Source organism: Rhipicephalus sanguineus, chromosome 1 (assembly GCF_013339695.2).
Source record: "Rhipicephalus sanguineus isolate Rsan-2018 chromosome 1, BIME_Rsan_1.4, whole genome shotgun sequence".
Classification (NCBI taxonomy): Eukaryota; Metazoa; Arthropoda; class Arachnida; order Ixodida; family Ixodidae; genus Rhipicephalus; species Rhipicephalus sanguineus.
In genome coordinates this window covers 109,940,560-109,964,188 of record NC_051176.1, presented here as the reverse complement: position 1 = coordinate 109,964,188, position 23,629 = coordinate 109,940,560, and the positions used below count along the sequence as shown (strand labels likewise).

General features: G+C 47.3%; 1 long non-coding RNA gene and 3 other non-coding genes across 4 annotated transcripts in view; 3 read left to right on the top strand and 1 right to left on the bottom strand.

Annotated features, from left to right (window-relative positions):
- The window catches only part of LOC125758476 (uncharacterized), a 151,926-nt gene that overhangs the window by 83,404 nt on the left and 44,893 nt on the right, over positions 1-23,629 (bottom strand). The window lies entirely within an intron of this gene.
- Trnas-gcu (transfer RNA serine (anticodon GCU)) lies at positions 22,777-22,858 on the top strand. Its single transcript has one exon. It is a non-coding gene; the product is annotated as a tRNA-Ser (tRNA).
- Trnas-gcu (transfer RNA serine (anticodon GCU)) lies at positions 22,951-23,035 on the top strand. Its single transcript has one exon. It is a non-coding gene; the product is annotated as a tRNA-Ser (tRNA).
- Positions 23,127-23,208, top strand: Trnas-gcu (transfer RNA serine (anticodon GCU)). Its single transcript has one exon. It is a non-coding gene; the product is annotated as a tRNA-Ser (tRNA).

Here is a 23,629-nt window from a genome sequence, read left to right as displayed (position 1 = left end):
GATGACCCAAGACTCAGCTGTCTGATCTACAATGTAATTAAAAGCAGCCCGTAGTGCAGCCAGTTCAGTCGCTGTAGATGAAGTACGGTGACTAAGAGTGGCAGAGATGGTGACATTGGCAGATGGAATCCAGACACCAATTGCAGACGATGTAGGTGTAACAGAGCCATCAGTGTAAATATGACGGTGAGCCCTGTAATTGTTTTCCACGTGCTGTAGGGTGAAATATGTTAGTGCTGGTCCGGGTGTACGTCTCTTGTTCTTGAACCCAGGCACAAAAGTGATTATTGACCACGAAGGAATTTTCCACGATGGCTCCGTAGGCATTGATGCGCTTTGATAATGCAGCGGGAGCAAGCTCCGCACCACAAGACCGCTGTCTGAAGCAAGCGGATGACCCGGCACCCTGGTGGCATAACGCAAGTGAACTCGAAGAAACTCCTGCTGCAGAAGCACTGCAGCTGATAGGCGTCTGCTTTCGGCAAGGGTTCCAATACTTGATGTGTTTTTTGGTAGGCCAAGGAACACTCTCAGGGCTTTCGCTTGAGCTCCAGTCAGCGCTTGTATGTTGGTTTGTGACATGCCATGTAAAGCAGGAAGGCTGTATCGATTCGGTGCCGCTCAATCTGCGTAACGCTCGTCTGCGAACTGAGAGATCATGGCTCCTCGTGTGAATCAATATTACGATGTACTCACTTTGGCGACAAAGGAGCTGTCCATCAAGTTAATTCTCACAATCTGTTAAACAAATCAATGTCCATTTGAAATAGTAACGTGAAATCAAGTGAGAACGTTAACGGTACCGTGAGATCTCCTTTTAGCGTTCTTGGTTTTGTATGCCGTATAAACTTATGGTGTTCCTTGCTGCTTCTTCGGATTGTTTCAATGTTTGGTTTTTAGTAAACTCGAAAATTTATCGCTACAGAGCATAAGCGTTCTCCTTTAGGACACAACTGAAAAGGTGCAACGCATATTTGTTAATATACGGGCACTTTTCGTCCTCACATGCCTCGTTACCTTTGTCACATTCACATGGAAAGCCTTAATAGCTACATAATCAAAACGTTGAATCGGCAGATATGAAGCTCAGGACTTGTTATTTTTGCATATGTGCATGCTGGGCATATTGAATGTCTGCTGTTGCTTCTCTTTATTCGCATTCAGCCTGCGGACAGCGGTGTTTGCCAGAACCACGTGTTCAGAGTTCATTACGTTTGCAATCTGAGTCCCTTAGTTTGACTGAAATGTATGTTTAACACCTTGAGTGTCAATGATGGGACTCGTATTTTCGTATATGGTATTCCTGGTTTAAAAAAAAAGACAATAGAATTGGCTCATTTTATAGGCATATTGTCGTTTTATATTTATATCTTTTTTCCTTCATTGTACAAAAAATTCCAAGGCACATAGATTGTTCTCTAGCAAAGTAACAAAAGGTATTAATGCCATATAATTACTGGGCACTCTTCCGCGTGCAGTGCTGTTGCTTAAGCCACGTGTCACGCGCAATTGGCGATAATCCGCCTTTTTTTATTTTCCTGTGCTGCCCTCTGCTGTCTTGGCAGGGGGGCGGAGCTTCACGGGTTGATCTGGGACAACCGAATCGCCAGAACAAAGGCCTCCGAGATCGAAAGGCTTGCGGAGACCCAAGCACAACGTTTCGCGACTTCCCGCCAGGGGAAGTGCGTATGCGCCGTGGCACCAGGAGGAAGGCGAATTCTCCAAGCATCGACCAAGAGGCTTCCACAAAGTGTGCGTAACACCCCCCGTGATACCAATATGTCAGCAAAGTATACATAGAGAACCTATCTATAGAGCGATCTACGGGTGGATCCGTGGGTGCATTAAACTTGGGAGGGCAGGTAGGCTCTTCGAATATAACTGCGTTCAGTGATGCTTAAACATGTTGCATAGGCAAGGGCGTAATCAGGGAGTGGCACACCAGGCACGTGACCCTCTCCAAATTTTTGTCTACACTCACAGAAAAGATGCAGTAGAAAGGGCGTCTTTTTGTCCCACAACAATAATCGTCATTTATTTTGCCGCCCTTATTTCCTTGCATTATCGCCGCGCGCCCGGCACTTTCTGATCACGAACGGCATGTGCGGTATCAGCGTGACACAGCATTCTTGGTAGGAAAGTGGCCAGCGCCGAGTTTTCAAGAAAGGAAACGCAAGCAAGCCAGATGACGATTATTTTTGTGGGACAAAAAGGCGCCCATTTTGCTCGATCTTTTCTGTGTGTGTACGCTTATGTGCTTAGCATACAATGACACGGCAACACCCGATTGCCAAGCACCCACCTCACGGTGGTCAAAGAAGAGCCCTTCAAAATGAATGAATGAATGAATGAATGAATGAATGAATGAATGAATGAATGAATGAATATAGTGGGGAGGGGTGAAGCATAGGGGAGGGTGTTTCAGCTCCACTAACGTGAAACCTGCGGAGAGGCGAAGCGTGCTGTGTGCGCCGATGTTTCCCACAGCAAAATCACTGCTAATGGGCAATGAGCGACAGAAGAAAGATTCGACAGAGAGACCCGCAGTACGCTTTTAGTTAACGTGCACGCTGCGAATCTTTATTATTCAACTACGCACAAGAGATATCTCCCACCGGCACTACATTGCAGGTCAAAATCCAGTGCTTATATATATATACGGGGTGGCCGGGGAACGGTTGTGCAGCGCTAGCAGTCGGTTTTTTCAATCAAGAAACTCGCTAGCAGGTGCGACCTGCATCGGCGTTGTCTCTCGCGGGCGAGGGTGCGTTCTCGTTCCTTGCGAGCTGGTAGTTCAGCGTTCATCGCAGAAAGAGCGTTTCCATAGTTAACGCGCGCCGTTCGCTCTCTCTCGCCACAAGGCGAGCGCGGAGGCGGTGGCGCGCCCTCTCTTGCACTCAAGCAAATGGAAAGCAGATGACGATGCACGCCGACACGCCGAGACCTTAAGGGGCTTCACCCCGAATAAGTAAATAAATAAATAAATAAATAAATAAATAAATAAATAAATAAATACATTTCCTGGTTACCTTTTAGTGCCGAGGTATGCTGTATGTACACTCAAATGATCAGGTCACGAGGTTTTCACGTCGAGTTGGTGAACGCAGTTTGGATTTATATAGGGACGGCAATACATATTTGCACATTGTTTCATGTTTTTTTTAACGCCAGTGGCATATTGAGGCTCTGCCAGCTTACTCCGCAATCTAAACTAAAAACATGCCGAGATTTGTTGGTTTCTGAATTCCGTCCGAACGTCGTTTCCTTCAGCTATAGGAATGAGATTCCTTTTTCTTGCATGTATTGTTTTTTTTTTAGCTTTGTTGCAAATCTAAAATTGTCCTTACCTCATTCTCGTGCGCCTAAGATGGATGGACGGAATACGACCTCCCTGCATCCTGGCTTTCATCCTTTTTAAAATATACTACAAGTTACTAACCTACGGTACCATGCTAGGCTGGTTCATCTACAGTTTCTACCTTCTTGCTCGCATTACTTTTTCCGCGAATCTTTCATACTCAGCATTAAAACAGGTTACCGCCAGTTATGGCATATTTAATCGCGTTTGCTTTCATTCACCTGCTTAATGGCGTACTATCTAAGTATAACGTCCACTTTTTCACCGTGAATGCGTTATTAGGCGATACCTTCGTTCCCTTGGGACCCAAATTACGGTGGCGCCAATCTCACGGGTGCGCCCTCCTATCACGACGCCTGACCTCTCGAGGCTTGAATAAATCACAGACTAATTATCTTCCATTCCCTTGCGTTCAACCATTTTTATATATGCATATCGCCCTTTCAGAAGTTCCTTTATTCAGACACTTTCTCTCTTTCTCTGTACCGTTATGTTCTTGTCGGTAGGTTGCATAATGACAAAAGGCTTTAGGTACAATTTATACTACGGAGGCTTAGGCCAGTGGTTCGCAGTACACGTCTACATGCCCACGACAGTTATGAACGCTACCACTTAAAAACCAACCAGTCATAACAGGTCTCAGCACTGCTACGTAGTTGAGTCATGTGCGCCGGCATCAAGCAGTCAAGAAAGGATAGAGCGTCGGTTTCTCGGCTCAAAAGCCACCAACTTTTGCGAATTATTTTACGCCCACTGTGAAAAAAAAATCTAGGTTCAAGCATTTGGCGCAAGGCGGCAACCACCGGCAATACTGACTGTGGCATCGCGCACGTTTTCCACGATACGAGGTGCGCCAATCGGGAACCCCGGGGAAATTGGGAGTAAACAAATATGTCGCCGGAAGGAGTGGAGTTCCGTTGGAAAAAGACGTATAGAATAACACGACGGAAACTTTCTGTCGTGAAACTTTCTGCCAACGTTCTGTCGTGACAATTTGTCTTCATCGGGGCGACGACAGTGATCCCTGGCCGGGGTTATATTAGGCTCCGCTCCCTGAGGGCGGGGCGCTCGATAGCGTTGCAAGTCGCGCTTGCCTCGCTTGCCGAGGGAGAGCGGTGACAGAAGCGAAGAAAGTTTGCGCAAGTTTCGTATATGAAGAGTTGAGCCGCCCTCTCATCAACACAAGGCCCCTCCCCTCCTCTGTCCGTCACGCTCTTTCCGAAAAACTCGCACTCCGAAGCCACCACCTTTACCCTTTCGTAAATCAGTGGGCGTGACGGAAAACGCAATGCAGCTTTCCTTACTACCGAGAGTGGAAACCCCCTCCCCAGGCCTTGGCAAAGAAGTGTCAAAGCGTTCACACCGTGTCGGAGCTTCTGTGCTAGTCCACCTCTTTACAGTCGTCCATATATTGCTAGGACGCGCATTCTACATGCCAACGAATAGATACACTGTCACGCTACAGCGCTGCACACTAAACGCACAGCACGATAATAACGAAATACTTGCCGGAGACGTTGACCAGGAGCTGCCATTGGTTGTGCCAAATGGCCGATACCGCTTACAAGAGCCACGAAATATTTAAAAATGAAAGAGAGTATTCCAGAACGTTGCCCAGTCGCTTCAAAACAACTATCGTGAACTCTTCCCGAGCATTGCTGATCTCCCCAAAGCATTGATAAGGCTCTTGGCTTCTGCTGAGATCACCGTCTTGCCATGTCAAATAAAAGCGATGCGCGTTGAGCAAAACTTTAGACCAACGGTCGAGTTAGGAGTCGAAAGAAGGACTTGCACACTTCTACTTGGACTTTCCATTTACGAGGATGCCGGTTCATTAGAGCCAGGATTCGTTCGAACAACCATCTGCAGCGCCCCGGAACCGTATGCAGGGTAGTTGCGATAAAGTAAGTAAATAAAAGAGAAAATTCCGGGAAGGATATAATGGCAGAGCTCGCGCTTCATCAGACGGGCTTGTTTACAGAATCAGCAAGCGCGACACGCTGCAGTATGCCGCACAAAAAACTTCGAAAGGGAATTTTCCTTTTCTCCCCATAAGCGCAAGTCAGAATTTACCTATTTGCTGTACAGGCAGCGTACATCTATCACTCGACGCTTTTGCTTCAAGAACCCATGGAATACGCCACACCAACATAGGCACTGCATTTGTTGCAACCGATTTCATTTCTCATTATTTTCGCCCTTCCTCATTATTCGGACGCCACCGCACGTGGCTGTGGTCTTCGGGATCGGCCACTATACTATAGGGATGACAGTGATGATGAACCAAGATTGAAAATTGAAATTTATTCGTAGAAAACGCAGGCCTCAATCAGGGCACATTTCGATATGTGAGGGCCGGCACTATCGTTAGTATGTTGCAACGGTCAGCCGAAGAACATAGAAGCCCATTTAGAAACATTGTGCACGCCCTGCGGTGGCGTATGGGTCGTTCGCGCCTTGAAGCAAATTGCTGAACATTTTCCTGCTTCTGAAGTGATGGGCTGCACATCGCAGAGTCACGATCAGCGTCAGCATAAACCTTTGACGTTCTTCGCTATTGATAATAATGTTGCTATATGCATTCTACATATTTTACCATGGTAGTGTTTAGCTAACAGATGAGGAGTATCTAGCATAAAACAAGTCAATTATTTTGCGAAAAAAATGAAGTGGCAGCCGCGGAAGTCCTCCTTAAATTTCAGACCACCGCACCCTCTCTCTTCCCACGAATGGAAGTGGCGTCATTAATGCGTTCGTGTCGAAATAGGATTTCGCTCAATCATGCCCATAATCTATGAGCGTTTAGCCAACGACAGTCTGAACAAAAATCTTCATGAATCTAGTCTGACAAAGTCCCGCTTGAGATTCCACTATACACTGACTGGCAGTTTTCCTTTCACGTGTCTGAGTTCGCTCACGTGTGATGCACTCCGGATGCTTTGAGATCACGTTCTTCCGCTCACTAACCACGGTCATTTAAAACACAACATTTTTGTGTAATAGCAAGCGCATGCAAACAACCAAGCGTTTATGTAGGTGCGTCCCCGCTACGTTTCCTGCACTCGAAGATATTTTCATGTTTAGAATTTATCTTATAGGCTGTATATGCGGTGCCTACTCAAGCTTATTCTCAAGTAATGTATGGCATCAACATGCTAAAATAGCGTATTATATATAGATGCGTTCTGGCGTTATTTGCCATGCATTCTTGAGTGGACGCTACTTCGCTGATGACATGTGTTTTTATCAATTATATGGACACTCCCGGCGCACTTTTGACGTCGCCGTCGGCGTCGGTGCCGACGTGAGGTGCCTTATAAATTCCAAATCAATAAGATCGCCCCGCGCGCATAGTATGCTCTGCGAGTGAAGCATGTGAGGGCTCCCGACGATCGCGGCTGAAACGGCGAAGAAACGCGCCGGCCATCTCCGTGAGAAAGGTGCATGGAGTGGTTGGGTGGGGGGGTATGCTGTCTGGCTATGGCAGGACCTTCGTACTTTGACTGGCCGGGCGTCTCCCGCGGTCGCGCGCGGCATATCTTGAGAGGGATCAGCAGGCGGCTGATACCTTTCTACGTGTTGTGTTCTCATCGCAAAGTTCGCGTTGAAGCCATAGACATCACCAAGTACGCATCGCTCTCCGCAGCGGCCGCGTTTCCTTACGCCAGGTCGCATGCTAAGGAGTGAACTTCTAGCCTTACTTCGTATAACATTCCAACTTGTTGATGCCGCATTCATTGCTTCGCCCTTGCGGCGAAATTGTGGCATTTTAATGCGATAGCAATTATATGTACAATCTAGACGGGTTTTTGCCGTCGCCGTTGCCGTCATGTCCTTCCGGTATGAAGTCCAAATTGATTAGATCCCCCCGCGCATTGTATGTTCTACCGCGGGTAAAAGCGCGCGAGCGGGAGCGACGATGCTGCCGAAGCAGAGTTCAAACGAGCCGGCCCATTTCAGTCGCTCGCAGGGTGCATGCGATAACATCACCCCGCTCGGGAAGCCTGCCGTCGAAGCAGACAGGACACGCACCGCCCGTCTTTAACGAGCCTTAGAAGACGCGAAGACGATGTGTGTAGGGGGGGGGGGTGTCGCGCGAGGAGTAACTTTGAACTTTGAATGTTAAGGCGCGGTCGCGATCGCTGGCGCGCGCGATCTCTCGAAAGCCATCACAGCGGGCGGCTCGTATACCCTTCTACGTGCTGCGCTCTCAACGCGAAGTGACTATGCGGAGAGCATCGCTCCCTGGAGCGGCCGTATTCTCTTACACCAGCGTTTTGTAGTTACGCGTGATCGGATACAAAACAGTTAGCTGCCAGCCTCACTTCGTGTAACACTACAATTTGTTGCTATGGCATTCATTGCTTCGCCCTTGCGGTGAAACTGTGACTTTTTGTTAAATCCAACAGCCCCGAATCAGAAAAGACCGCTTCGGTTTTTGTAGCGTTGGCTACACTTGCCTAGCCGGAGCCGATTTCGCGTGGATCCTCATGAGCCGTGCTGCTCATGCGCAAGGATCAGTGATGTCACACAGCTGGCCCTCCGCTCTCTCTGCCACCGCGATCTCACGCGCTCTCCGCCACCGCCGCGCGCGACTCGCCGCTGCTGGTCTGCGCATTCGAGAGGAGTGACATCGTAGCCATGGTAGACACACTGGCGCCGGCGCGCGCGCAGCTATTCGCCTTCGCTGTGCAGTCGCCGTCTGACACTGCTCTGGAGCCGCGTGATAGCGCCTCTGACTGGCGTTTGCAGGTGGGTAACGCCATGGAGAAGGAGAGCGCAAATGCTGCTCAACGGCGCAGAAGAGGCGAGAAGCTTATCTCATCGGATCCCGAAGTAGTTGCCTGGCAATTAGCGGTTCAGCGTATGAATTAATCAGAAGAAGGCTAATAATCCTAGATAATCTGGAAAGCTAAGAATAATCAGCTGAACCTTTGCTAACGCTACGTATATCCTGGCATAGCCGAGCTAAGCCACTGCAAATTTTTATTATGAGCGCATTTCATAATATAGAATGTATGGATAGAGATGTACATATGTCCTGTGCACTCATAACGTTGACCGATTGTGTGATTGCAAAAAACGTGAGTGTATACAACAATGCTCCTGCATGTGCTGGATTTTGAAGCTTCCAGGCAACGTAATCGTCGACCGTTAAGTGGCCGGGAAAGATGTAACAGCGCCGGCAGCGCCCGCTCTATCAAGTGCTCTTCGAGGTCCTTCTGTTAACTTATTTCATCTAATGGACGTGTCTTGAAAAAATACTGAGAGAAAACAAAAACGAACAACTGGGAAGTTTCTTGCTATCGTTTCAAGGTTCGCGTCTAGCGCTTGTTGACCACTTACGTGTGTATTGTCAAAAACACGACGCAAAATGACGTGCAAATGCATGCGCTACGCGCAGACCATAATTTGGGGCCACGATTTGCATACAAACGTCTCGTGTCTTCATATCAAAGCGATCGCTGGTTTTCACGTGCGCTCGCGGCGCCTTTTGCAAGGCTTGCGACTACGACGGCGACATTTTGCAGCCGCAGCACTGCTGTGAGGCAATAAAGGGAACCACGAGACCACGCGCCCGCGTCGTCGACCCTCATGCACTTTGACGACCGTAGCTCAAAGCAAGCAAAAAGGAAGAGCGGTTAGGGAAAGAAAGAATGAAAGCATGAATATAAATTAATGCAATGACGGTATGAATCTAAACAGTCGAAGGTCTGAAGCATAAAAAAAATCGAGACCATTTCCCTCGGTGAAGGTGAGTGACCAGCGTAGCTGACGGGTGTAATATCTCCTTTGGTAGTTGTCTATATAAGGGATGCGCAAGCGTAAATGTTGTTGCAAACTGCAGCCTTCCCTAAAACGCTGTTTTCGAAAGGCATCGGCATTGAGCCCTCTTAACTGCGGAGCAGTTTAAGGGACCGCCCTGTCGCCGTCTCATGTCTCGCGTTGGCGTCACGCAGGTCCCACGTTTGATGGACATAAGTTGAGCAGGCTGCACGTTTGGAACGCCAGCTTCACTAAGGGCTAATTCGTCGGTCCGAGTCAGCGAAATGCCAGCGTCGGGTGTTAGACATAGATCTACGGAAGAGAGACGAGGAGGTGAAACGCCAGCGCCGGGAGTTATATGCGCCGCGCTTGGGGCCGCAAGCAGTAGAAAAACAGTAAAAAGGAGACGATAGAGCAGAAAATAGACAATCGCAAAACAAATCAGATAATCACTAGAGAAGAACAGGGAAGGGTAGAAAATATCACATAATCACGCGAAAAGAACAGAAAATAGAAGATTAACACAACATAAACACAAGGTAAACAAAGGCGAGTCAGTGCTCCGCAGTTCGTTCAGTTACTTGGGGTGGGAATGGCTTTTTCTAGCGTTCGTCAGCATCTTGGGCTGCCCCATAAAGAGCGCATGGCGAAACGCACGTGTGGCACCCAATTTTCGAAAAGCCAGAATTTTCCTGATGTGTGCAAATCTCCATGTCGGCTTTACATGTTACCCTGGAGAGGGCTTTTATTCCAACACCAGTAGAGCACTATACAAGAACGGGCCGCAGCCGTAACAGGCGCGCCGCGGCAGCAGCCACTGACGAGACGGCAACCGATGTTGTTTTAGATGCGAAGCATCTTATGGCGGAGTTCAAACCGGTGGGGGTTGTGGTGGTGGTGTGCGGCGTGACCACCCTTACTGCGCATTTGCAAACACCCTCTCCAGACACCTCCTTTCCAGTCCCCTCTTCCCTCCTCCTCCCTATTCTCCCTCTCCCCTCCCCCTCTCTCCCCTCCCATCATCATCTCCACTTCCCCTCTCCACTACCCCTCTCCACTCCCCCTATGAAACGCGGGCTCGACATGCCGAAACGCTGCTTCGCATCGCCTCATGGTCCCCTTTAGCGGGAGATGGTGTGATATTTTTTTTTTGTCTACGCACGCAGCGATCCGGTAGAAACCAGCGTATTGGCCGCGAGATCGAGCGGAGTCGCCTCCTGGCGGCTACTGGCTGAAGCGCGCCTAGTGTGGATTGCTCCCTGCGTCGTCTGCTAGCCACGTCGTGTTTGCATGTGCGCGTATGTCATGCACGTTCTCAAAGGGCGGTTTGTTCTGTTGTGTTAGCGCGAGTTGAACTGCTCGTACGTATACCTGACATGGTGTACAGAAGCAAATGGGCTTGGTCGGCTGCATGCGCATTGTAATAAGATCAGTGAGTGTGACTTTCGCGAGGGCTGTGTATTAGTGTCGTACCCTTCGTTCGCCAGGATCATTTCAGTGTTGGTGCTGCTTTCTGGTTCAAGCACGCCCTAAAGTGCACTTGGCATAGTCCCAATCATCAGGAGCATTAAATAGTGTGTGAAGGCAGCGTTTTAGCGACTCGTTGGTAAACAAAAGCTAGGCTCTAGGCCATGCACTTTCGCGTTGTTGTAAGGTGTATAACTGCGGCACTGTAGTTCATCAGTTATGCGATGGGCTGTAGTTGTGCTTAAGCTGTCCTTTTATTGTACGGTCGTGGTCCCGCTACAGCGAAATTTTCTATCAAGTGAAGTCTGACGCTTTGGTACTCAAACTGTCCCCTAAAAAAATAGACAATGGAATGACACGGCAGTGATAAAACGGAGTTGCCGCACGCAATTTTAACTTGGGGCGACATTTACGCAGAACCACCCGTGTGCTTTGATTTAGGTATGCATTGAAGAACCCAGGTGTTCAAAATTATTCCCGACGGCGTGCCTTACATTTCTGTCGTATAATTTCACGCAAAACCTCATCCTTTTTTTACATTATCTCGAGCGTTTGTGTGGAGTTATTATAAAGTGATGGAAGGCAGCGGACATTATTTGTTTGAAAAAGAAAAAGACATTTATTCCATAAAATAACCGCACCTTTATTGCATCGCTGTCGTGCATGTAATCAATCGATGAAAGCTCTGAGCAACACTTTAACTTTTTTATTCTTTTACTAGATCAAGAATAAGTGCGTACGCGTTGAACGTCTCCGTGCCGCTAAAGCGCTGTCGATCACGTAGATCTCCTGACTAAACTTATCAACTGGCCTAAATTTCATGGAAAAAATGCGTATTCGCGCGAGCAGTGCTCGTTCACATCGCTGAGGAATATTGCATTTGTATATATACACGCACCATACAAACGCACGCGCGAACACACAAAGTATGGTTCAACCCCCCGAAGAAATTTTTTGGTTACGCCCTTGGCTGGTATACAAATGAACAAGAAGCAAACACTTAAGTAGTTCAGTCGTGCTACAGCAGTGCGTAGTACACAGACCACAAGCCCAACACGTACAGAGAAAACAACAAAATATGTCATATAGTGCGTAAGCGAAGACTGTCATCCAGGCCGAGCATCCCTTTCATCGGGAGATTTTGCTTCTCTCACTAGTAATAGTAACGTTGGATGATATTCGTGCATCAATTCAACAATGAAGAGCGTATATATTACCAGTAAGCTGCTATCAACGCATATAATTCGCCGACAATCGTCTCAAACCGCTCACAACGAAGCGCCGCTGTGTGTATTTGTATACGCGCCGCCGACGGCCTCTCCACACTAACGCGGCGACGGTGCTGTCACCTATAGGTCGATCTCGCGGCCAATAACAGCTCCGGTGTAGAAGCGTGCTCCTGTTCACACTGCTTTTCTAACTGCACCTCAAAACAGACTATGATTCTACTGCCACTGCGTACCAAATGGTCGATGGCACAAAACGGTTGCGTCTGAATATAAAGTTTTACTCAGGTCGATGGTACAATTGCGTGATTATTTCGAACTGAAAGTGCCGGTGGGTGCAACGTTCTGCGTAACGAAACACTCAATCCCGACATAAAAGTCGCACCCATAATGTCAGCTCATAGGCGACAATAAATCAGGGCGCGAAACTTAGCATATAATCCCCGCTTACGCGTATCTTGAATGCACACGGACCTCTTAATGGAAAAGCGCATAATACTCAACGCCTTCCTTGCATTTTTTATTATTTTTGGCCTGCTTCATTCTTGTGCCGCTACATACAGGTGAGGGTGGGAGCGGGATATGCGCACAGCCAGTCGAGACACACCAGCTGGTAGAAGGACGGCGTCTGTATGTGCTGTGATTGCGGGTGTGCCTTCGTCACAAAGAAGGAATGCTTCAGCGCCGAACAAGCTGATCGTGTAGTCGCAGCCCATAACCCAAATTCATCAAGAAAGACAGCGCATAAATACGAGGGATAGGTTGAAAAGAAAACAGGACAGGCCCCGACTCGCAACATCTGTTGTGTTTTGTGCCACTAGAGTGCATTTAGAGTTAGCAGCTCAGGCTTCTTTTTTCTTTTTCGTTTTGCTTATTGCTACCAGGAATGTCTCATTATGAAGAAGCAGGAAGGTGTCATGGTCGCGCTCACACATGAAGCGATTATGAGGCATCGCCAGGGGCTGTATCAGCTGCGAATGGAGTTCCACAAAATAAGGAGTTGGTGTGAACGTGCATGACTATATACCGCACACGAACCCGAGACGTCTCATACCTCGTGCATGACGACAACTAGCGCAGACAGAGTAAAACAAATTTCTTGCTAAGGTACTGGTCCCCACTATAGTGGTGGGACTGTACACAGCTGTATACAAGAGCTTATGGAATATGCGCGAATGGCACCTTACGGCGGCTCAGTGCACGGCTTTCGCGTTTCGAGTTGAGCGCGACGCCGCGTCGACGTGCGAGGTTCGCATTCCGATAAGCGAAAATATACAAAAGCCTTCGTATACAGCGTTAAGGGTGCAGTTTAAATAACTTCACGTGGGCGAAATTATTCGTAGCTGCCTGCTGAAACATTTGTCTCACGGTGTACAACGCACGTTTCACTGAGGGCGTTTAAACTCACTGTATTAGTAATATACGTAAAGAAGAGAAGCGCAGCATAACTTAAAAATGGTTCATGCTGCTGCGTACGATTTCGAGAGCAAATAGCGTGAGCAACGCTTATAGTTTCTTCATCAAACCAACTTCTATACATTGAAATCTGATATCTTACGCTGGTGTATTCGTTATTTGAACAGCGGGCTTTCAAAGTGAGAGTTGTAAGTCAGCTCATGAAGCAAGACAAGCAGAAAAAAAAATGAAACACCTCGGGCTTCTTCGTGGTGTTGCAAGGCCGATGAAATACATCTGTATTGCAGTATCTTTCTCCGACATGAGTGAGACCGCACCAAATTTAATAAGCTTTACAACGGACGCTTAAAAACAATGTTAAAAAAATGATATTGCAGCAGAAACGCCGAATCCAACTTTATTTTTCTTTGCTGCTTCACTTAGAGGAACGACGAGAAATCTCAAGGAATTAAGTTGGTCTGAATTAAGTTGGGTGAAGTTGTCCTGAAACTTCGTTTCTCTAAAGATCGCATTAAGCTTGTTCGCTGGATGACACTACACGAAAGTCTCTATTGGTCCACAGCGCCAGTCAAGGACATAAAGTGTCAGGGACCTGTTGTGTTGAAGGAATTTTTATGTTTCTGCTTATCTAGCCCTTGGTAATATGACGGTAAATCGAAAGATGGATTTAACCACGCCATCCGTTACAACGCGAGAGTGAGTTTGAAAGAATTGCGATGCCAGATCGAAGCCCCGAATCTGCACCACCAAACCGATAAGCCTTGATGAGGTAAGGCGGGTGGGCTGAAAAGAGAATGCGTCGGGATCATTTAAAATGTTTTCAGAGCCCGAAGCCTTTATGCCAGAACGAATGTGTCCCAATACCCGAGTGCATCTTTATACTTAAAGGGGCATCGCATTGCAAATTGCCGCAAGCATATGGCTGCCGTAGCACCCGCACCCCGCTTTCGGATTATTTATCTATTCTAAGTGCTCGACAGAAGCGCTTTATTTTTCGGCACGCAGTTTAGAAGCAAGCTCCAGGTTGGGAAATACGCGTATCAATTCTTAATGCGAATTTATTTATTTGTTGTTTTTTTTTCATTAAGCTTTCGTGGGGGTCCGCCTTTCATTGCCCATACTAAGGTGGCTCTCCGAAAGGGCGCTGCCTCCATGCAACCGAGCTGCAGGGCGCATGGTGTGGGTATTTACCACAGTATTTTCTAGAGGGAACTGCGGCGCTGCGATCATCCAGTCACCATGGGAATGATGGGTAGTACATAGATTTGCCTATATTCTTCGTACTTGTGACTTCGAACGCACTTGTGGCTTTGTTTATTGTAGTGGCCTGGCTTCTGCTTCGGATAAGAGAATGGCTCGTTGTAAAACTAGTGAGCTGATTTGAATTGGTGAGCCTACAAAAGTCAAGCTGGTGAAGTGGGAGTGGTGAACTTTTGCTGAGAGTCCTGTTGCGACAAAGCGGCTGCAGGCCACACGAAGCCGAAAGAACGAAGCTTAGGTAAATCCATGTACTACCCATCATTCCCACGATGGCTGAAGCGCCATGCGTTGCAGCCCACATAGACAGTAGCGCCAGATTTCTCTCCACTGTACTGTTATGAAACTCTACGGCAGGGTGCATTCGTTGCCTGAACGCATACATTTATCGCTTATTGAGACGACACGGGCTGTCACGCGAGAGATTTGGGGCGTCTGAAAACTTCGATGCCGTGGTGAAGAGCTCGGGAAGAAATGGCTTCCTTCTTCTCCCAACACCCTTTCCCAGTTGTGAGAGAGGGCTCCACTGAAGGGAGAGGAGGATGGCGTAGTTTTTCACACCGACGTCCGATCGCACTGTTGAATACAGCACACGTGTAAACAAAATCGTCCGTGCTACCGCTACTTAACATGTACAAACTCATGTAAGAAAGCGTTGCTCACGCCGACACTTTAATTCGAAGGTTTGACTCATGCGGTTTACAGTGCATTATTATTATTATTATTATTATTATTATTATTATTATTATTATTATTATTATTATTATTATTATTATTATTATTATTATTATTATTATTATTAAATGCAAAGATGCCCATATACAAACAGGGGAATAGGGAGGGAGCCGACTGAATACTGTCCCCGAGAGGGGTATCCCGCCTTTCGACTCTTTAGCAGTGTTGGAGGTAACGCGTTATAAGTAACGGCGTTACCGGTAACGCGTTACTTTTTCAGTAACATAGTAACGTACTCGTTACTATTTCGGAACTGTAACGGGTAACGTACTTAAGTTACCATTTTTCGGTAACGCGAGGTGTGACGTTACTCATTACTTTTTATTCCAATGATAACAAGAACTTTTGACAAACTTTTTTTCGTCTCGTAGGAGCTACTTTACCAGAGCTCTCCACGATGTTATTTCGTCGCAGTGGCGGACTGCTGTCGGCCCGCCAACCGTTGACAATGCGACTACGCGCGGGGTCCTTTGTTGCGCGGGGAAGATTGGATTTGGGAGCAAATTTTCGAAATTTCTGAAATGGATATGTTAGTTTCGGCTACCATTCTATCGAGAGTCAAGTTGTCGTCGATCGTCGATGAATCGAAGCGAAATGCGGTCCTCGTAACCGTCAAAAGCGAGCTGTCGAGATTTTCTTGGCTTGTGGATATGGGTTTAGCGGCCTGCCTTAGCTCAACGATGACTTGCATTCTCAACATCGCCAACTGTCGATGAACGACTGTCTCGGTACCTTTGGTGCATCATTACAGCAGGATGAGTGGATTCAAGGAAAACCCGTCCGTTCACCAGCTTTTTCTTAAAGTGAATACAGGAGTACCACAAACCGTGTCCGTCGAGCGCCTGTTTAGCGTAGGTGCGGACGTATCCACCAAGAAACGAGGCAAGCTGTCCGATAACAGCTTTGAAATGCAACTGTTTCTTACATTCAGAAAGTTGCAGTTACATTAGGGAGTTGCTTGTGCATTAGTTTGACACTGCTTGTAAACTTCGTTTCCAAAATTAGTTTTGCGTCTTGCTATCTGTAGCTGCGATTAGCTTTCTGGCTATTGAATTCCCGAGGAAGCGAGGCTGGCCCTGAACAGCTTCACATTCACAGTCGCAATTTTTGCAGTAATTATGCAGGTTAAAATGATTAAAAAAAATTGCGCGCAAGTACTTTTTGCCGGATTTACGCCATTTAAGCATTTTTTGTTGCTAAAAGTTTGAGCATTATTTTTGTTAGTAGAAGCACGCCGTTATAATTACTGCAAGTTTGTTCAGTGATGTTTTCTTTGCGGAGAGCGTTGATGGTGACATCGATCGTCTTATATTTAATGTCACATTGAGAATAATGGCCTTACCATGTGCCACAGAGTTAGAAGCCACCAAATATAACTGTACACAGGCAACTCTATAGGCCACTATATACAGTATTGCCAAGGAACGGCACATTTGTTCAAATTATTCTCGTTAAATCAGTACGTTGGGCTTTATAAAATGCTTACTGTGTGTTCCTGCAGCGAAGATGCAATGATTAAAATTTCTGATTATGGAGTAACGGCAGAAGTAACGCCCGTTACTTTTTTTTCGGTAACGGTAACGGTAACGCGTTAACTTTTTTATGGGTAACGCCGGGCGGTAACGCGTTCCTTTTTTGTTAGCATAACGAGTAACGTATTTAGTTTACTTTTTTTCGGTAACGCATACAACACTTCTCTTTAGCAGGGAACGAATGAAATAATAACTGAAGAAAGGAAGAAGAGAAGTAAAGCGGCAGGAAGCAACAGAATGCGTGTCACAAAAACTAAATTAAAAAAAAATAAAAGTGGTAGCGTATTGCCAACCAGGCTATAATAACACATTAAGCGAAGCTTATACAATATTTGTTCCTCCCACCAACCCCACACCCAACGCACCATACCCTCAGCCGAGCCCTCACCCGAGCATCAACTGCTCACCCGAACCGTCACCCGAGCATCAACTGGTGAACAGGGTAAGGCAGACGGCCAGTTCGAATGGCCTCCTGGACTGAGGAGGCCACCCAAAAAGAACACGGCCACACAAATTTGTCTGCTCTTACATTAAAGTTTATGGAGGTAAAGACAATGAAATAATAATAATAATATCTGGGGTTTAACGTCCCAAAAAAGACAATGAAATGGCGGTGACTTCGTTGTTTTAAACAACATCAACTCGGAGGAAAGATTTCATGGCTGCTACTCAGGCTTAGAATTTTCTACAAAGTTAAGACTTTTTTTTTCAGCTTGTTTTTGTTGCCAAAGACTCGTACTCGGCCCCTGTACACAAGTTATGTGCGGCGATGCAGAAAAATATTTTAAAAATCGATACAATAGCGTAGGTGTTCGATTTCTGACACGATGCTCTAGAAAGCACGGCAGAGACCCTTCATAGCTGTAAACCTCACAATGGACACGTGACTGTCTATGTCATGCAGTGCTGTGCTTTTCAGCTTTATACATAACTGCGAACTTCTCCTAGTGCAGACTTCACGCTGCTCGTTGCATAGCACAAGAGCGGCGAGCTTTCCAGACGCCCGACACGGTGACCAATTCGCTATGTTCACCCAGGGTTTTAGTAATATCACTTACATTCCTACGGCAACACAACCATTTTTTTAGATGCGAAGCAGCTCTTTGACTAGCCTGTGTAACGCTGTCCCACCGTCCGCACAAACGCGAGGCAACGCGCTTCCCTCGGCGCAGGTGTTGGAGCGGTGCCAAGTAGGTCACGCCGCAGCTGGGCGTTGACGTCACGCTCCCCTCGCACGCTTCCCTCGCAGGTGCGCGCGTACGTCACTCTCTCCCTCACCCGCCGGAGCGCCCGCAGCTGCCGGCTCCAACTCCCGCTCGCCTCCCGTTTCTGCGTTTCAAACAAACGTTTACACCAGTAAACGCTACACCGAGTTTCGCTTCAAACGAATCTTCCAGCGCTCACCGCAGCAGCCGCGTTAGCGCCGTTCAACCCGTGACGCCACCCGTGCGCAACGCTGCTGCTTCGCATCCCATCAGGGATCCCTTCGGGGAGATGGTCCAATTTTCTACGCTAGCTTTTTCAATCGACAAATTTCTATCTTAGAAGAATAGACTGTTGGGCGAGCTGGTAATTCATGATGAATGAAAATAGCGCGAAGAAACGTAGGACGAGGCGAAGAAGGCTACAGCACAAGCGCATACAGAAGGCTACAGCACATGTGTTTATGCTGTAGCCTTCTTCGTCTCGTCCTACGTGTTTTCGCGCTATTTTCATTCATCATGAACTACTTATTTTGCAGCAGGTGATCGCTGCTGTGCGTAACGCTGTGCATCAGTGACCAGCTACCCTCCGGAAAGTATGCGTTTGACCTGTCGGGCTATGTAGAGCCGATTTATTGACGCATATTCTCGGCTAAGTCATCACCGATATGTATAGCATCCATGGTTTTGCGAGGTATCGTTGACAGGTATCGTATACGCAATCCCTGACACTTAGCTATGTCATTTGCGGCGCCATTATTCAGAAGTTGCAGTGTCTTGACATTCTGAATCATATTATTTAAGCTCACTGTTAAAAGCGTTTTAGTAGTGCAGCCGGACCGTTATTCTTGTCAAGAAATGATAATGATTGTCATTTGCTTCATTTGACCTATTGCCTTATTGCGATTCGTTATTATCATATGTAACATTAACGATGAAAAGAAATGACCGCGTAGACAGACCCTGTCCCCTTGTACATAGAGGCAGACGTGAGGCATATCCCATAAAGAGAAGGTATCCTGCGGTAGTTGAGAAAAAGTTATGAAGGTAACAATAAAGAAAAAAAAGCATATACGAAATGACGAGACGTGCCTGCAATGGCGGAAAATAACCGAGGATAACCAAAAACTGAGTCACAAATGTGAGCACTAGACTGACTATACGCAACAGAGAAGCAATATACAGCTCACAATGCCGCTCGAGAGGAAAATCGTTGATTTCATGGCACGTTGTACAGATTTGGCTTTAGGGAACCATAAGAAGAATAGCCCTAGAGGAACACGTTCGTGCGCCGCGCCAAGGTCATGTTAGATTCCCGCTTAGGAACAAGCTTAATCACATTTACGACATTTACGTTAACGCAAAGCGAGGCAATTGCGAAACAGGCGTACTGTCTGTAAGGCTGACATGAATGCGCGACACGCGCACGTATCCACTATACTTGAGAAACGCTAGTGATGCCGCGTGCTCCTGCACTAAAAGATACAGGTATACATATATTACTTTCGGGCGCACGTGGCATGCGATGCTCCAGACGAGTACGTGTACTCCCTACAGGCGCGAAAGCGGCGGACAACGGAAAGAACTGAGGGACGTGAAGGGGCCTCAGGAGCACTCGCACTGAAACTCTCCTGCTTTCTGAAAAGTTACTGCATGCCGTGAGCCATTTCACCGTCCCTCGTTTGAGTGTGGTTCTTTCAATCTGTTCCAAGGTCATCTGTTCCTCGTTCTCGCCTCTGATTAGACGCGCTCCAAAATGGACGCGCTGGGCATTGCGTAAACTTGATGTATATAATGCTTCCAGCTTCGAAGAATGTTATCAGCGACGCTCGCCTGACCCAGCTGCGAAACGAGTAGCGAGGCAGTGCCGGTGAGTACGAATGGCTCTTGCATTGGCTACGTTAAGGTCTAACAGGACAGCGCGTTTCAACGCATCGCGATACGCGCAGGCGAAGTCGGATGGAGCTCGCACAGCTGTCCCAGCGCGAGTGCACACGTACATCGTCGGGGCCGCTTAGCCTGGTGAACCCGCTCCCCGCACCATTATGCGGAAACGTTATGACGTAGCTTGGCGTATAACCCGTCGTTCAGCGCAGACATTTCAGAGCCAACGGAGAAAAGCATTCAAAGGACGTTTCCGCTAACACTTCCCGCCGCTTCGAGTTCCGGTGCCCGTGCCGCGCCAACTGACATGGAGTGTCCCAGCGCTCTCCTGGCGTTCAAAGCTGGACAAACTTTGCACACATGGCTTGTACCTCATGGCTTGAAAGGCGCGTGGGGTAGCGTGAGGAGGAAATGCAGAAGCGAAGTTCCCACAGACACAATCACGGAGCGTTGCTGTCAATATGCGTCGCTGTTACAGGAGTGCACAATAAGGCCGCGGTAAAACGCGCTCGACAATGGATTCATCCTGTTTGCATACGGGCACTCGGCCTGTACATGTGTGGATTGTGCATGCATTGACAGAACTACCCAGCCTATCGATTTTTCAGGCACCGTGATGGAAATATTGCCTTCCGCGCCGCTTTGAACGATGCGAGACGGAAAACCAATACATTCGAACAAAATATTCGAGCCATAGCGCCCTATGGCGCTGCTTCAAAAGGCAACAAATACGTGGCAAAAATTCCTGAAGGCGAGCGGATTGAGGGGCGGTCTGTGATACCAGTGCTGATATGAAGCAATTTAGCATGGAAGCTTGGGAGTGTTGGCAAACCATTACGAAGCCGGCACAGCGCGAAATAAACAGGGAGAAGAGAAAGACCGACACACAAAGAGCGCTGACTTGCAACAATTTATTGCTGATGAAATGAAGTTGATATATACTGCACTGACAAGCGAAACACACGAATGGTCAACAACAAAAAAACAAAAAAAAACATCATGTACAATTTCGCAGTGGCGATAATAATAGGCACACGTTGACAGTGCACATGGAATGTTTCCCATTCATACGTGATTTAGATATGCTATTTCTGTAGATCGGCGGAGAACTGACTCACAGGCTATCAAACTTTCTGATGAAACCTCCCTCAATGACCTCACGCGGTAGTTGTGAATAGTGTTTAACTAGAACCTCGCTTTTTTTCAAAGGGCACGCAACCGCGAACAAGACAATGAATTCCTATATGACCTTTAACCGTGTTGTTGGAAGAGACATGTGGGACACAACACAACAGGTGCTTAAATTACCGGCTAATGGAGCGCAAAAGAAAGGGATGAAAGAGGAAGACAGAAAAAAAACTTGGGAGGTGCGAAGCATGTAGGCAAGGGTGTTTCAGCTCTACTAACGTGCAACCTGGGGAGAGGCGAAGCATGCAGTGTTTTGAGAGAGATTTCTTTGATGTGTGGTACTAAGCCTGAAACTGGGCATGTAGGGAAGGGTTTTTCCGCTCCGCTAACGTCTTCGGAAAACTGCGTAGGAATGCAGCTTACACTATGGCGCTTCTTCTTCTTCTTCTTCTTCTTCTTATTATTATTATTATTGTTATTATTATTATCCTTCTTCCTCTTCCCTACAATGCCAGAATTCAGTTCCTTGCGGCATGGAAGGGTGTTTCAGCTCCACTAACGTCGTCGGCTATTTGTTGGGCTAACTGTTGCCTTCTTCATTTTTAGTGGACCGGTGGCGAATATATAGTAAGATTTCCCCAATTTTTGTGGTCCGTACCCATTTTATGATGGACTTTGACTACATGACACATCGTGACATTAGACATAACATTGGGTATAACACGGTTCAAAGCATGTCTCTGGATGAGGGTTAGGCTGAGAATTTGTTGAGACAGGCAATACTGGTCGACAAAGGTTCCGCAACGCTGGCAGAGCTCGCACGCAGTAAACCAGATGTGGGAGAAATATCCGTTCGATTACGGCGCCGCTTCATGTTGAGGAAGGCTCTGATGACTATTGAATTTTGATGCTGAGTACATGGTTGTCCCTCGGATTCGGAAGAGTACGGAATTAAAAGAAAGCAAAAAAAGAGGAAAGTGTGATGTGCCTTGGATCAACGTTCAAGAACCTCAGGTGGTCCTAATAAACTTATAGCCCCGCCCTTCTCTAAGGCGTCTCTCATACTCGTTACACGTGTATTGCTTCGGGCCTTTGAATCCCACCCGGAAATTTGCGTTGAGACGCGTGGATTATCCCGATAGCGAGGGGAACGTTGGTTTAAGGTGAACGGGATGGCCTGTCATGGGTTACGTGCGCTATAGCAATCGCTTGAACGAAAGCATCGGTGACAGATGAGGTACTGAAAATAGTCACAGGGGATTCCGCTTGCGAGTACCCTCCGGCGCCATCCATACAAGATGGCCACGAGGTTTCGGTAGAAGTTACTGATCAGTTAAACAACGCGAGCATAGGTCGAAGTAAAGCACTCCTCCTACTTTTTATTCTACAGGGATTTTTTTTGAGAAAATACAAATTTTTTATAAAATACTATAACAGTTAGGCACATGTCGTCTTCGCACGTGAATTCTACGTCGAGGTGGAAATACTTTGCCGCACCTAAAGTTAGATTGGAATGCGTAATTAACAAAACTCGTTCAATAACTTTTTAATGGTTAACTTGAGGGCATTTGTTAATACGGATAAGTTGTAGGACATGACAATCCATGGCATGCCATTTTTTTAGAAATCCCCGAAGGACACATGTAATTTGAGATTAATAATCAAAATTGAAGGTCCTGATCCAGGCGATATCGGAACTGAGGGCGCCGGGCGCGCATGAAACGCCGCCGCTGTGTTACGTCGAGAATTTCACGCGACAAACATGTACAAATGCCTGACTACATGCGATAACTGCAGGATATACCGGCGAGGTGGCCGAGTGGCTAAGGCGATCGACTGCTAATTCATTGGGCTCTGCCCGCGTGGGTTCGAGTCCCACCCTCGTCGCCCATTTTGCATAATTTTTCCTTATAGGTTTTCTTAGATAATCGCTTAGATGTACAAATGCCTGACAACATGCGAGAAGTGCAGGAAGTACCGGCGAGGTGGCCGAGTGGTTAAGGCGATGGACTGCTAATCCATTGGGCTCCTCTGCCCGCGTGGGTTCGAGTCTCACCCTCGTCGTTATTTTGCATAATTTTTCCTTATACGTTTTCTTAGATAATCGCTTAGATGTACAAATGCCTGACTACATGCGATAACTGCAGGATATACCGGCGAGGTGGCCGAGTGGTTAAGGCGATGGACAGCTAATCCATTGGGCTCTGCCCGCGTGGGTTCAAGTCCCACCCTCGTCGTCTATTTTGCATAATTTTTCCTTATACGTTTTCTTAGATAAGCACTTAGATGTATACAAATGCCTGACAACATGCGAGAGGTGCAGGAAGTACCGGCGAGGTGGCCGGATTATGCTTCCGGCAGCCGAGCTGATCGGATAGCAGTGTCATGGGCTCCAGCGGAGCGGCGATAGCGGCCACTGTGGGCCGCAGAAACAGGAATACGGATGACAAGGAATACCAGTTTATTTTGCCTTCGCTGCTAAAAGGAAAACTTTTTTATTTAATAACACCGTGTTTTTACACTGAGATGTCAGAGCCAGGCCTTACAAGGTTGAAGATTTTCGGGATGCGCTGACGCCGACGGGCCTGCTGCCCGATGTGGTGAGCCTCGGTGCGTATCAGATAAACTGCTTGTGGGCGGTGACCTTCAATGACGGTG